This window comes from Labeo rohita, chromosome 22, assembly GCF_022985175.1.
Source record: "Labeo rohita strain BAU-BD-2019 chromosome 22, IGBB_LRoh.1.0, whole genome shotgun sequence".
In the NCBI taxonomy this organism is placed as follows: domain Eukaryota; kingdom Metazoa; phylum Chordata; class Actinopteri; order Cypriniformes; family Cyprinidae; genus Labeo; species Labeo rohita.
The window spans coordinates 50,553-64,815 of NC_066890.1; the positions used below are offsets into that span (position 1 = coordinate 50,553).

Here is a 14,263-nt window from a genome sequence, read left to right on the forward strand (position 1 = left end):
TTCTGTTTGCGTTTCTATTGAGTTAATATAAAGTGAAACACATACTAACGAGTGTACGCCACATATAATAAATGACTGGGAACAAATACAAATGTGATTTTGCCTAAAACAAAAACCTTTCAGTTAAATGTTCCACTAGTTAAAGCTGTTTGTCCTCTAGTTTAAACATGTTTGTATTGGTCTCAGTAAATAACTGACATTATTGCACAGCTCCTGGAATACTCGATTCTGATTGGTCAGTCGTGACTAGAGGTCGACCGATGTATCGGTTTTGCCGATTAATCGGCACCGATAGTTGATTGGCGGAGCTATCGGTTATCGGCAAAAATCCATGCCGATAGTTTTTCCGGGTCGGGTCCGTTGCTGGAGCGGCTCAGAATTTCCTCATTATACAACAAAGTCCATAGAGTCTTTGTTATACAGCAAGGGAACAGCCTCTAGTGGCAGAAATCATTGACAGCACGTGCCATTTGTTTAGACACATGACACTGCGCGCTGCACAGAGCGGGACACTTCAAAGGCGGATTTAAAACGTTGACAATGAAACGCTGTGTACAGTATACTGTAGTGCATGTTTTCATGTCATTACAAAGTGATGAATTGGTTGACTAGATGCTGCATTAGTGGAGAAAAGACGGCAGTATACTTTTGCCCGTTTGGTGATCAAATAAAGTCTTGTAGACCGCTGCTTGAACTGAATTCGATGCGTCCAGTGTGTGTGATACCGGATAGCTGCGAGTTCTTCTAGATGGCGCTGAACTTTTACCCATTGTGTGACTAATTATTTTAATATAGATAACCACAAATGTTCTAGAATAGAAGCAGTTAAATTGTGAAAGTACACAATATCCATATGTATGGAGTAGGGGTGGAGCCGAATACGGTATTTGGAAAAGCACAAATAGCGTGTTTTTTTACAAATACTTATTTCGAACAAATACTTTAAAAAAAAATTGTATTCAGGAACAAGAAAAACTTTATATCAAAAAGCTGCGTTTCCTCATGAGACCGCAGTGCATGCCGGCATGAGTGAGTGACATTCAAGAGTCGGGGGAGTGGGGGCAGGGCTCAAAATATATTTGGAAGCATTTGTGTGAGTGCGACAAATTGTTGTGGTGCGACTTGTTTTTATTTCTTTACAAAACTTTCGCTAGCCTAACTACTGCCCAGATTGCTGTAAGCTGATACAGTGAAAGTTTCGACGTTCTCTCCAACATTACATAACTAACTAAACCTGATCTTTACATTCTTAACTTTAATGCAGATTTTAGATATTAGCCGTCAATCAGTCCCTGTCACTGACACTGCGCTCCGCTGAAACTCGGAACCGGCCGTTTTTTCCTCTCTTAACCAACCTCTGTTACGGATTTGCACAAACTACATTGCAATTAGGGGTGTGTGATATGACGATTTTTGATTGTGGACAATTAAAATGTCTCCACAATCTGCTTTTGAAGAAATATACTATATTTCGTGCTACAGCGCACATTCTGTCAGACGCAATTCTGGCGCCTCCGTCTCAATATACTGTACAACGCGGCATACATTCACATCAAATGATAACTCCACTCACGCAGGGGCGTTATTTCCACTGGGGACACACTTTTCAAAATCCCGTTTGTGTCCCACCACTTTCAAATTGCTTTGTTAAATTAATGTCTTGTATTGTAGAATGCACGCTCAGCACCGCAGAGAGTTTAGCGCCATCGTTAAAACCAAACCGAAAGTAAAACGCGCGCGCGCGGATTCAAAAGCAATTTTAATACCCCACGTTTAGAGAGCGGCTCCCCAGTTAACCTTAGCATAGCTTCCAGTCACTCATTAACTTAGTTGAAACTCCTCACATGGATTTGGGAAACCAAACAGAAAAGAGTGTGGCTACTGCTGAGCCATCTCTTGGTCCACCAGCCAAAAAAAGTGTGTAGAAGTGTAACGCAAAAAAACTGGAATACTGTATTATACTGTATTTACTCGAATACAAATACAAATACTTTTCCCCCCCTCAACAAATACAAATACAGATACAAATACTGGCTGCTTTGCACACCCCTAGTATGCAGTTTCAATACTGTGTACCTTGTATAGATATTTAAAGATGGCCATCTTTAGCTTGATTGTTGATGTAATGGTAACACTTTACAACGAGTCCATTTGTAACATTAAGATTGATAAAAAGCTGTAGAATAGAAGTATTTTTTCCTTAAGTGTGTTAATTTCAACATTTACTGATATATTAAAAAAAATGTTAGTTGTTTTTGTTAATATTAATGAACAATTAACTAATGATAATGATCAATATAGAACTAATCATAATATTTTTTATTAATTTACAAAGTATGGTTTAGTAGGCTACTTTTTTTTTTAATTGTAGAGTACTATTTATTTTCCGTTCAGTATCCACTTTAAAAACTATCGGTCAATTAATCGGTATCGGCCAGTGTGGTCCAACCTAGTTATCGGTATCGGTAAAATCCAATATCGGTCGACCTCTAGTCGTGACATTCTGAGGTGTGTTATTCCCTGATAACAACTGTTGTCATATCAATAACACACAGTACAGGTATTTGAGTTCGGCTTTTCTTTTACTTCTCTCGTATCACACCACCGCGCTCTCACTCGATTCATTCAAACACAACTGCTATTAGCTTGTGTCTCAGTTACTGACTGTATTTACCGTCAAACAAAACTGAAGGAGAGTCATGCTGATAATTGTTGTTAAAGTTGTTAATTGATAAGAAGTGTTTAACTGAATCCAAATATCCTCATTCACTATTTCCTACATTAAACCACTAATACAGTTCAGTTGAAGGAGTGAATGAAAATGAGTGAATGCGGACACTGAGTGCACTGTCCACTCAAAAGCGTCCTATATGAGGATGATTTCTGACACATGGTTTGTCTTTTTACAAGGTCTTGTCCTCAATTTTATTTATGTGGTGAAAAGATAAGTAATTAATGGTACAACCCCAGATAGCACACGTCCGTTCTGTTAAAGATCACTTCATCTGGAACATCTGCTGTGTATAAACAGTTTTATATACATTCATACAGCGACTGAACATTATGTCTTAATGGTCCATCTTGTCTGAACTTCCAGGTTCACAGCCGTTTGTTAAGAACTGCTTTTCTTTGTGGAAGCTTTGCATTTAAATGCTAAAACATATTTCATCATAAATCAATAATTTGTGTCTAATTATTCACTTATACTGTAAAAAAAAAAAAAAAAAAAAAAAAAAAAAAAAAATTTGTTGAGTCAGCTTAAAATAATTTGTTACCCTGCTGCCTTAAAATTTTAAGTTCAGTCAACTAAAATAAGTTTATTTAACTTGAAATGTTAAGTTGTACTAAGTAACAACTTAGATATTTGTGTTTGCTAAACTTAACAGATTACTTAGTATAAGTCACTTAGTATAATTTAACATTTCAAGTTGAATAAACTTTTTTTTGAGTTGACTGAACTTCAAATTTTAAGGCAGCCAGGTTGCAAATTATTTTAAGTTGACTCAGCAAAGTGTTTTTTGCAGTGTATGTGGCAAGAAACCATATAAAAAAATAGGATAATGAACATTTAGCCGGTTGTTATCACAGAATAAGCCCCTTCAGGATGATACGAGTCCTGATAAATCTGTTGGGTTGATTCTGTGGTAACAACTGGACGTCCTGGATAGCTGGATGTACATTATACCCAGTGTGCGATTCTTGGAAAAACCAGAGGGCGTGATGTTTTGAAATGTTTTTATTCATAAACAAATCGCAAAGCACAGTGGACCTTTATATTTTTGTATATATAAAACTGTATCTTGCAACTATTTTACAGTAATTTTGAACTTTTATAAGAAAGAAAAAATTAATTACTCAAAGGGAGCAGTATTAACTGTATAGCTGTGCTGTACAGTGCTGTGAACATAAAAAAACATAAATAGGATATGCGTTTTTGTCAGACTAAGAAAACAGTCTGCTTTGATGACACACTTTTTTTCTGCTTTCCGGTGCAAGGATCATCTGCGGCGTGTAGCTCCTCTTTCACCCACATCTCCACAAATATTTGCGCAGGGAATGAGGAAACCCCTGCTCTGTTTACTGAAATAAACAGTAGGCTGTTCAGCATGGAGACATTCATTCTGTTTCTACCATCATTGAGAATATGGTTCATTGCATGAATCCTCATTTTCACTCGACTGTTGAAATTGTTAGTGTGGAGACAGTAGTGAGCACTTTGCACAGATTCTCTCTGATGACACCATGACATTTAAATTCATGGAATTCCTTAAGGCGTTTGGGACTTGATGTGGCCTCAACAGCAAGAGTCTTGTGTATCTTAAGAAGCTCATCTTTATCAGACAATTTGACCGAGCAGCTGCAGCAGAAATAATTCCGTCGTCATCCAACCTGCGCTCAGTGCTGTTGGCCAGAGAAACGAAAAATCGTTCACAAAATACCTCTGCCTTTAGATGGTCTCCGTCACTTGGTTGAGACACTTTTACATCCTTGTATGGAAATGGAAACGTTCAAATTCGTCATTCATGCATTTTGCGTTCACACCATCGGCTTGTCTCATAGAGCGCAGTGTTCTCAGTGCAATGCCCACCTCAAAATTAGGACTGACCACTGTGACATCTCTTATCTGAAGAAACAGGGATAAGGCCTGCAGGGTCTCTGGAGCATCTTTTACCAACGGCGCCAAAAAAAACCCAGGCCCTCTCCGTGGCAGATCTTGATTGGTCTTTGCTTTCAAAGAGTTTCACCAATGCTGGATAGGTTTCCCAAAGAGCTGTCACAGGACGAGGACAGCCAGCACAAGTCAAACGCTTCTCCTATCCTGTGAGTGTGTATCCCCAAGTCGGAAGCCGCAGACTCAAGCTCTCTTGTATTTTTGGGGCTTTGAGAGAAAAATGAGTACAGAGAGGCAACGAACATCTGAAAATGACTTGCATCTGTAATGTGTTTTACAGCATCATGGACGGCAAGTTCTAACTTGTGATTTATTTCACGAGTTCCCACTTACAAATAATAAACAGAGTAAAAGTTATGCGTGTTTGGCGTGCTGTCCGGGAGAGGGCTCCGAGCTCGGTAATCATTCCCGAACCCGGGGCACTCCCCCTGCCTAGGAAGAGGGGTACGAGCTCGGCATTTGGCCCGAACCCAATAAGCGCTCCCCCCGGGCTGAAGGTGAGGAGACGGGGAGGAGGAGGGATGCTGAAAAGACTAGAGATGAAGGAGGTAAGAATGCTTGGCTATTTATGGGGATTCTCTCTTGTGCTTATCGGATAGAGAGAGCGATTGCTGATGGTGAATTGGCTGTGTTAATTATCTGCTCGTGCTCCTCCCGAAATTTGTTAATAAAACATCACTTCACGAGTTCCCACTTACAAATAATAAACAGAGTAAAAGTTAATGTGTGTTTGGCATGCTGTCCGGGAGAGGGCTCCGAGCTCGGTAATCATTCCCGAACCCGGGGCACTCCCCCTGCCTAGGGAGAGGGGTACGAGCTCTGCATTTGGTCTGAACCCAATAAGCGCTCCCCCAGAAGGCTAATAAAATCGCAGGACAGCAGCCAGTTAACCCCCAAAAATTGCTAGCTTGGGCTGAAGGGATGCTGGACGTTAGTTATAGTAGCGGAAATGGGAAAAATACGGGAGGAGCTCCTGCGGGCACTGCTGGGGTATAATATAGAAAAGCTCCTGCGGTAGCAGGCACTGCTGCGGCGGTGGGGGACTAAGGATAAAGCTCCTGCGGGAGCGGGCACTGCTGCGGCAGTAGGAAGATAAGGGAGAGGCTCCTGCGGGAGCGGGCACTGCTGCGGCAGTGGGGGACTGAGAATAAAGCTCCTGCGGGAGCGGGTGCTGCTGCGGCAGTGGGGGACTGAGAATAAAGCTTCTGCGGGAGCGGGCACTGCTGCAGCAGTAGGGAGGTAAGGGAGAGGTTCCAGCGGGAGCGGGCACTGCTGCGGCAGTAGGGGGATAAGGGAGAGGCTCCAGTGGGAGCGGGCACTGCTGCGGAAGTGGGGGACTGAGAATAAAGCTCCTGCGGGAGGTTGCTGTGGAGGATATGGGGATCAAAATAGGCTGAAATGGACTGGCATTAAACGGGTTGGCCGACTAGGGTTTGGTGGGCTTTCTTGATAAGGGAGCGATCTGACCGGATATAGATCTTGAAAGCTTCTGATGACCAGCGGCCGAGTGCTTGGAGAGAAGCAGGACAGACTTAAGGTGTTTTTGGAACCAGAAGCGAGTGGCGGGGCGGTTGGAGTCGTCTGTAAAAAGGGGGTTGGAAGGGAGTTTGGATTGGGATTTCCTGAGCTGGAGGAAAGCTAGGAGGTTTTGGAATGGTTGGATGGGCGACTGGAGGTTAAAAATATAAATGAAGTGGCCTTTCTTTGTTTGGTCTGTCTTACTTTGTTTTATGAAGTAAGAGATGGTTTCACTGTCTAGCACTGCTAGATCGGAGATAGAGTGGTGGATGGCTGGGTTGAAGCCAGATGTAATGGCGAGCTCAGAGCATCTGAGGAAACCGAAGAAAGCCAGGATAAACATGGCGTCTAATGTGCGGACAGTGTGGATGGAATGGTAACCTTTACGGAGGGTGGAGATGCATTTAGTCAACATTTTTAAAGTGATAGGTTGTCTGGGGTCTGGGCGGTTGGGCTGGGTTTTTTGGATACCTTTGATGAGAAGGGAGGTCTGTGAATTGGTTATATGGGGTGAAGGCGAGCCATATAACAGTTTGAGGAAAAACTGGATTCCGCTTAGGTATCCTTTAATGGAGCTGGCTTGGAGTTTTTTGTTGGTGTTGAGATGGAAGATGAATGAGGTGACGGCGAGCAGGGAAAAATCGGGGAAAGGTAAGTTATAGGCAGAGTGGAATGTTTTGAAACATTTCCGTGCTGTAAGGTAGGATTGGAGTGTCCTAGGGGAGACAGCTTGAAGAATGGAATTGATGGAGGCTTCGAGGAGAGGTCTCAGAGGGTGGTTTACGGGAATATCAGTTCTGAATAAGGAGGAACTGGGGTTGGGAGTGGGTCCGCCTCTGGTGCCAGCAATCTGAATTTCTGGAAGGCAAAACGAGAGAGAGAGTCAGCAATTAGATTTTTTGACCCGGGAATGTGTTTTGCGGTTATAATGGTCACAAGCCGAAATCCAAATCAAGCGTCTTAACAAAGGCATTAGTGCGGGGGAATGGGAACGACCTTTGTTAATGCAGTGCATGATAGCTTCGTTGTCGCAGTGGACGACGATGCTGGTGGCGGACCACTCTTTGCCCCATAGGGAGGCTGCGGCCACTAACGGATAAAGCTGGAATAGCGCTGAGGACGATAGCTGTTGAGGCAAATCTGCCAGCTGGGGGGGCCAGGTAGAAGCGAACCAGCGGCCTCGGAGAAAACCTCCAAAACCGACGGAGGGGGCGGCGTCAGTATATAATTGGATATCAATTGGGGAAGAAACCAGGTTGCTGTAAAAGAAGGATAAGCCGTTCCATTGTTTGAGGAAGGAAATCCATAGACTGAGCTCGTTGCGGCACGAGTCAGTTATGGAAATGCGGTCCTCTAGTGCGTGGGGGGAGGATGCGAGGGAGAGGAGGTGGGAGATGAAGGGGCGGCCTTGCGGGATGATACGCATTGCGAAATTTAGATGGCCTAGAACGGATAACAGCTCGCGTTTGGAACAGAGTTGGTTAACAGGGTGGAGGCTACCAGAATCGACCTGTCAATTTTTTCTTTGGGTAGGGATGCCAGGAATTTCTGGCAAACCAAGCTGATGCCCAAGAATTCGATGGAAGTGCTAGGGCCCTCGGTTTTGTCTTGGGCGAGGGGAACCCCGAGCTCTGAAAAAAGCTTTTGGGTTGTCAAGAAGTGTGCGGCTGGGAGTCTGGGGGCGAGATAATTAAGAAATCGTCTAAAAGGTGGATCAGATAGGGAATGTTGTAATTGTTGGAGAGGATCCAGCACATTGCCTCTGACAACGTGTCGAAAATTTTAGGGCTGCTTCGGCAACCGAATGTGAGGTGGACGACGAAGTAGAATTTATTCTTCCAGCGGATGCCGAATAAGTGCCAAAAATCAGGGTGGATGGGCATTACTTTGAAGGAGGAAGTAATGTCGACTTTGGCCAGCCAAGCGCCGCGACCTGCGTCTTTACTCAGGGTGATGGCTTGGTCAACGTCATGGTAGTGGAGAGAGAATTCTTCGAGCGGGATGAGGCTGTTAATGCTCGGGAACGGGGAATTGTGTGGGGATGACAGATCGATTATGAGGCGTTTTTTTGCCTGAGAATTTCCTGGTGGCTACACCGATGGGGCTGACCCGGAAATGTGGAAGGGAGGGACGGCGTAGGGGCCGATCATGAAATTTGCGTCTATTTCTTTTTTGATTAGGAGGTCAACCGTTTCGGGTTCGGTGAGAGCGGACTGGAGATTTGGGCAGATGAGACTTTGGGAGGGGAGACTTTCGACACCAGGGTGGAAGCCGTGTGCGAGACCTGAAAGAACATAATCTGTAAAAAGAGAGTCAGGGTGGTGAAGCAATTCTGCAGACAAACGAGAAACATTTACAGGGGTCGATAAATAATTTTTAGAATTTTTATTTGCAGCTTTTTGGACGGGACAAATCAGGCGGGCGTGAGCGCCGCCACAAAAGTTGCATACGTGCATGAACCGGCAGCGCTGTCTTGTGCACCTGCCACTGTTAAAGACCTGGCTGTCGGTGGAAGGTGGGCGGCGGCGAAATGTGGGAGTGGGAGTTGCTGGGGTATCCATGAGGCGCGGGACATAGCTGGTGGATTTCGGTTGGGATGAATCGGGGCAGGGAGGAATGGATGGATTGATGAAAGGGCAGCTGGGGGTGGAGTGAGAAAAAGAGCGGCATACTGCGCAGGAGATGTTGCGGCAGCCCAGGAACACTCTGTTATGGAGCTCGGTGTCCAGAGCCCCCCAGTATGGACACTGGTTTCACTGGGCTATGCGGATGGCGCATTTGGCGGAAAACAGCTTGTGGTAGGTATAAAAGTGGGAACCCCCATATGTCGTGAGATAGTCACTGAGCTCGCATCTCCTGTGGGGAAAAGTGGCGCAGATGACTTCTGAGAAGCGGGTGAAAGCAATGGTGAATTCGGCAAATGACAAAATACGTGACTGGTTGTGCGCTGAATTTTTGAGGGTGACTGAAAATTTGCCGCAATTGATTTGGCGATCGGCGGGTGAGGGTGAAATTGGAGACAAAAGGGAAAAAAGATCCACATCTACACCTGCGAGAATTTGGGTCCTGACGGAGTTGGGTACGGGGGGTGGTTCCAGCGCTAGAGCGTTTGGAGGGACTGGAAAGGGCGCGGCTGAGGCTAGTGAAAAGGGAGAGCGGGTTTGAGGAAAAAAGGTGGGACTGCTGGTGGGGGCATGCCCGCGCTGTGGGCGTTTTGTGGGACGGAAGAAAAAGAAGGGAAAGAGGGGGAATGGCGGGAATCGGAGCCTGCGTTGTTAGGGGCAGGCTTGCGCTAAGGACAGCTTCTGGGGCGGAAAAAAGGGAAGGGAGGAGAGGGGGAATGGCGGGCATCGGAGCGTGCGTGATAAGAGGTAGACTCACGCTAGGGACGGCTCCTGGGGCGGAGGAAAGGGAAGGGAAGAGGGGGGGTATGGGGGGCACTGGTGCTTGTGCCATTAGCGGGGGAATGCTCGTACTATTATTAGACGGCGGTGCTGCGGGCCATGGGTAGGGGAGGGGGTTGGGAGAATAGCGGGGCAAAAGCTGCGAACGTGATTTTTCCGCCAGCGGGGGCGGGCTTGCGCCGCTGCGGCGGCTTGTGGAGGCGAAGACCGAAGAAGATTGAGGGGGAGGGCGGTGGCTGGCAACCGCGACCTTCGGGCTTAGCCCAGGCTCGCTGACGGTCTTTCGCTGCGTCCAGACGGCCGGGAAGCCATCCTCGGAGGAGTGGTGGTTTGCTCGGGCCGTGAGTAGGGAGCGCTGCGGCCCGTGCATGCTCTGCCCGAGGCCCTGGAGGGAGGAGTGGGATTTGGATTCTCCCCCGCTTGAAGAGAAGCGTAGAGCGCCTGGCGGAGTCCGGCTACGGTCCATTTCCCCTTGGCTGGGGCGGAGGAGAGGGCTGAATCGTACGAAGACGCTGGGGAAGATGGCTGGCGCTTGGAAGGTGGTGGTGATGGCGTGCTTCGGCACCTAGAAGTGTGAGTGGCGGTGGCGCGGGAAGGCCTGCGGCCCCGCATGCAACCGCGGGCTCGATTGGAGGATCCTGCGGAGCGCTGGTGGCCTGAGAGGCGGCCTGGTCGGCGGCCTGGACAGAGGCTGGAGGAGCAGCAGGATCCTCGAAATCCAAGGAGTATTCCTCAATTTCGATCTCAGACATTCTTTGAGGCTATTGGAAGTACCAATGCTGAAAAGACTAGAGATGAAGGAGGTAAGAATGCTTGGCTATTTATGGGGATTCTCTCTTGTGCTTATCGGATAGAGAGAGCGATTGCTGATGGTGAATTGGCCGTGTTAATTATCTGCTCGTGCTCCTCCCGAAATTTGTTAATAAAACATCACATAGTAAATGACGGGGAGGTCGGGGTTCATCTTTTCACGCAGGAGCATGACCGCTCCTCTGTATCGGCCCATCATAGAAGCAGCCCCATCAGTTGCAAAGCCAACAAGCCGCAAGCGCACCATGTCTTCAGAGATGTCCTGCGCATCAAGACTTTTTAACAGGAGGTCACAGATGGCTGCCCCAGTGCATGACTGCAGTTCAACAAGTTGAAAGAAGTAGTTGCAGATTTCACCTTCATAGGGAATTCTATCAGGCATGTTTTATTTGACACAGTTGTGCTCTCATCAATGAGAAAACTGAATTTATCAGATGACTTTTTGATGAAGTCCACTAACTGAGCTGTCATTGTTTCTCCAATAAACATGAGCATATTACGACAAGCCTTGTCAGAATGAAGCATGTTTCCCAGGTTTACACCGTTGAGCTGTTGCAGTTCTACCAGCCGTGGATTTTAAATGAGAGGTTGTTTTGGCGGATCATATAAACTGTTCACATGCAATTCTCAGTCGCTTTTAAACTCTTCTCATTATGTTTTCTCCACAGCGCTGCACTGCTTTTTCAATTGCGGTCTCTTGTCTTTTCAGCGAACTTTCTATGCATTTCACATGGGACTGGCACTTTGCATTTTTTTGTCATTTATTTTTTTTCGTCTAATTTGCTTTTATGCCGCTAAAGAATGCAGAATCAATGTGAAGCCTCTCTTTTGTATATGGCCCTATATCTCCAATGTCAGAGCAAGCTGTACACTGAATTGACCCCTCTGTGGTAACAGAAATTCCCCCATCCCCCTGGCATATCGCACCATGATTATACCTTAAGCCAGGCTCACTCTACAGGATTTTTAGCCTGATTTTGCCCTGATTTTCCCCTCCTGAGAATCGGAGCAAAAATCCTGTTGAGCACCTCGATTGGTCCTGATGTTCGGTGCAGATTATCTGGTAATGCGAGGCGTTTACAGATCGAATCTTGCACCTCCCAATCTGCTCTCACACAAATCAGGGCCACCCCGATTAATATCAAATATGTTTGATATTTAGGATTTTAAATTGGGATAATGACGTCTATATGATTACATCACTACTTTCACAACAGCCAACGCGCAACTGCAAAACAGCTGCTGCTGTCTGTTGGATAGTGGAGATAGGGGAACCTGCTTTTTTGAGTTTTTGTAGAGTAACACTGTCTGTATAATGTGTCATACCACAACAGTAAGGAGTACGAGAAGCCCTGGGGTGAAATTGTCTCCGTTTTGAACATCCCGGGTGAGTGCAGAAAGCTGCTAGCATGCTAGCTAACATATGTAAACACTGCAGAAATGACGATCTGTTGCATAAAGCTGGGTACACACCACACAAGTCCGGGTGATTTTGGGCTGATTTCTTCCCTTCCGACAATACTAGGTAATGTCCAATTATCTTGGCGGTTCTAAAGTTTATCTTACCAGATTTTTCTGTGGTGTGAAGAGTGACTGAATCTGCTCGGAAGAACGTCAGAGGTGGCCCGATTGCGAATCGTAAATATTTATGATGTTGAATACCTTTGGACTTCACCCAAACCCTTTTCTTTTTTTTCCAGTAAATTTCATGTTAAAATCATTCCAAACACTTCTTCCTGTCTATCCTCCATGTTTATTCTCAAGTGTTTTTTTAACAAGATGAAATTACATGTATATGACAATATGCATTATACATGATACAAACCACAAACATGACACATGATATAAACAAGTACAGGTCCTTCTCAAAAAATTAGCATATTGTGATAAAGTTCATTATTTTCTGTAATGTACTGATAAACATTAGACTTTCATATATTTTAGATTCATTACACACAACTGAAGTAGTTCAAGCCTTTTATTGTTTTAATATTGATGATTTTGGCATACAGCTCATGAAAACCCCAAATTCCTATCTCAAAAAATTAGCATATTTCATCCGACCAATAAAAGAAAAGTGTTTTTAATACAAAAAAAGTCAACCTTCAAATAATTATGTTCAGTTATGCACTCAATACTTGGTCGGGAATCCTTTTGCAGAAATGACTGCTTCAATGCGGCGTGGCATGGAGGCAATCAGCCTGTGGCACTGCTGAGGTGTTATGGAGGCCCAGGATGCTTCGATAGCGGCCTTAAGCTCATCCAGAGTGATGGGTCTTGCGTCTCTCAACTTTCTCTTCACAATATCCCACAGATTCTCTATAGGGTTCAGGTCAGGAGAGTTGGCAGGCCAATTGAGCACAGTAATACCATGGTCAGTAAACCATTTACCAGTGGTTTTGGCACTGTGAGCAGGTGCCAGGTCGTGCTGAAAAATGAAATCTTCATCTCCATAAAGCTTTTCAGCAGATGGAAGCATGAAGTGCTCCAAAATCTCCTGATAGATAGCTGCATTGACCCTGCCCTTGATAAAACACAGTGGACCAACACCAGCAGCTGACATGGCACCCCAGACCATCACTGACTGTGGGTACTTGACACTGGACTTCAGGCATTTTGGCATTTCCCTCTCCCCAGTCTTCCTTCAGACTCTAGCACCTTGATTTCCGAATGACATGCAAAATTTGCTTTCATCCAAAAAAAGTACTTTGGACCACTGAGCACCAGTCCAGTGCCGCTGTTTCTGGTTTAAAAGTGGCTTGCCCTGGAGAATGCGGCACCTGTAGCTCATTTCCTGCACACGCCTGTACACGGTGGCTCTGGATGTTTCTACTCCAGACTCAGTCCACTGCTTCCGCAGGTCCCCCAATGTCTGGAATCGGTCCTTCTCCACAATCTTCCTCAGGGTCCGGTCACCTCTTCTCGTTGTGCAGCGTTTTCTGCCACACTTTTTCCTTCCCACAACTTCCCACTGAGGTGCCTTGATACAGCACTCTGGGAACAGCCTATTCGTTCAGAAATTTCTTTCTGTGTCTTACCCTCTTGCTTGAGGGTGTCAATGATGGCCTTCTGGACAGCAGTCAGGTCGGCAGTCTTACCCATGATTGCGGTTTTGAGTAATGAACCAGGCTGGGAGTTTTTAAAAGCCTCAGGAATCTTTTGCAGGTGTTTAGAGTTAATTAGTTGATTCAGATGATTAGGTTAATAGCTCGTTTAGAGAACCTTTTCATGATATGCTAATTTTTTGAGATAGGAATTTTGGGTTTTCATGAGCTGTATGCCAAAATCATCAATATTAAAACAATAAAAGGCTTGAACTACTTTAGTTGTGTGTAATGAATCTAAAATATATGAAAGTCTAATGTTTATCAGTACATTACAGAAAATAATGAACTTTATCACAATATGCTAATTTTTTGAGAAGGACCTGTATACACTAGAGGGGCGGTATAATTTTTTATATAAAAATGTTAAAGATTTTTTTTTTTTTTCATAGAAATTTGTATAGCATCAATATAATGCTCCATTTCCTTCCTAAAAGAAAAAAAAAAAAAACAACCCTGCGGTAGAACTTACATTCGTTATGAAATGTAAAAATGTAAATGTAAAAAAATAAGATTTATCATGTAGACGTGACTTTTATTTGCTATTCTGCAGGAAATAAATAATACAATACATATTTCCATAACAAAACAAAATGATGATCAATACAAAAAGGCAATGCCAAAATAAATGTACCACTGATTCAGGGCAACTGACATAAAAGGAGCAACTATAATCAATATCAGATTTAAATGATACTTCCTTAACCTTGTTTATTATTACAGACAGTATTAATTAGGTATTAACCAAACCTTTT

The 14,263-nt window shown here is 44.7% G+C and overlaps 1 pseudogene; it reads right to left on the bottom strand.

Annotated features, from left to right (window-relative positions):
* Positions 1-6,970: 6,970 nt before the first annotated feature.
* Positions 6,971-10,346, bottom strand: LOC127154145 (uncharacterized; annotated as a pseudogene).
* Positions 10,347-14,263: the final 3,917 nt, after the last annotated feature.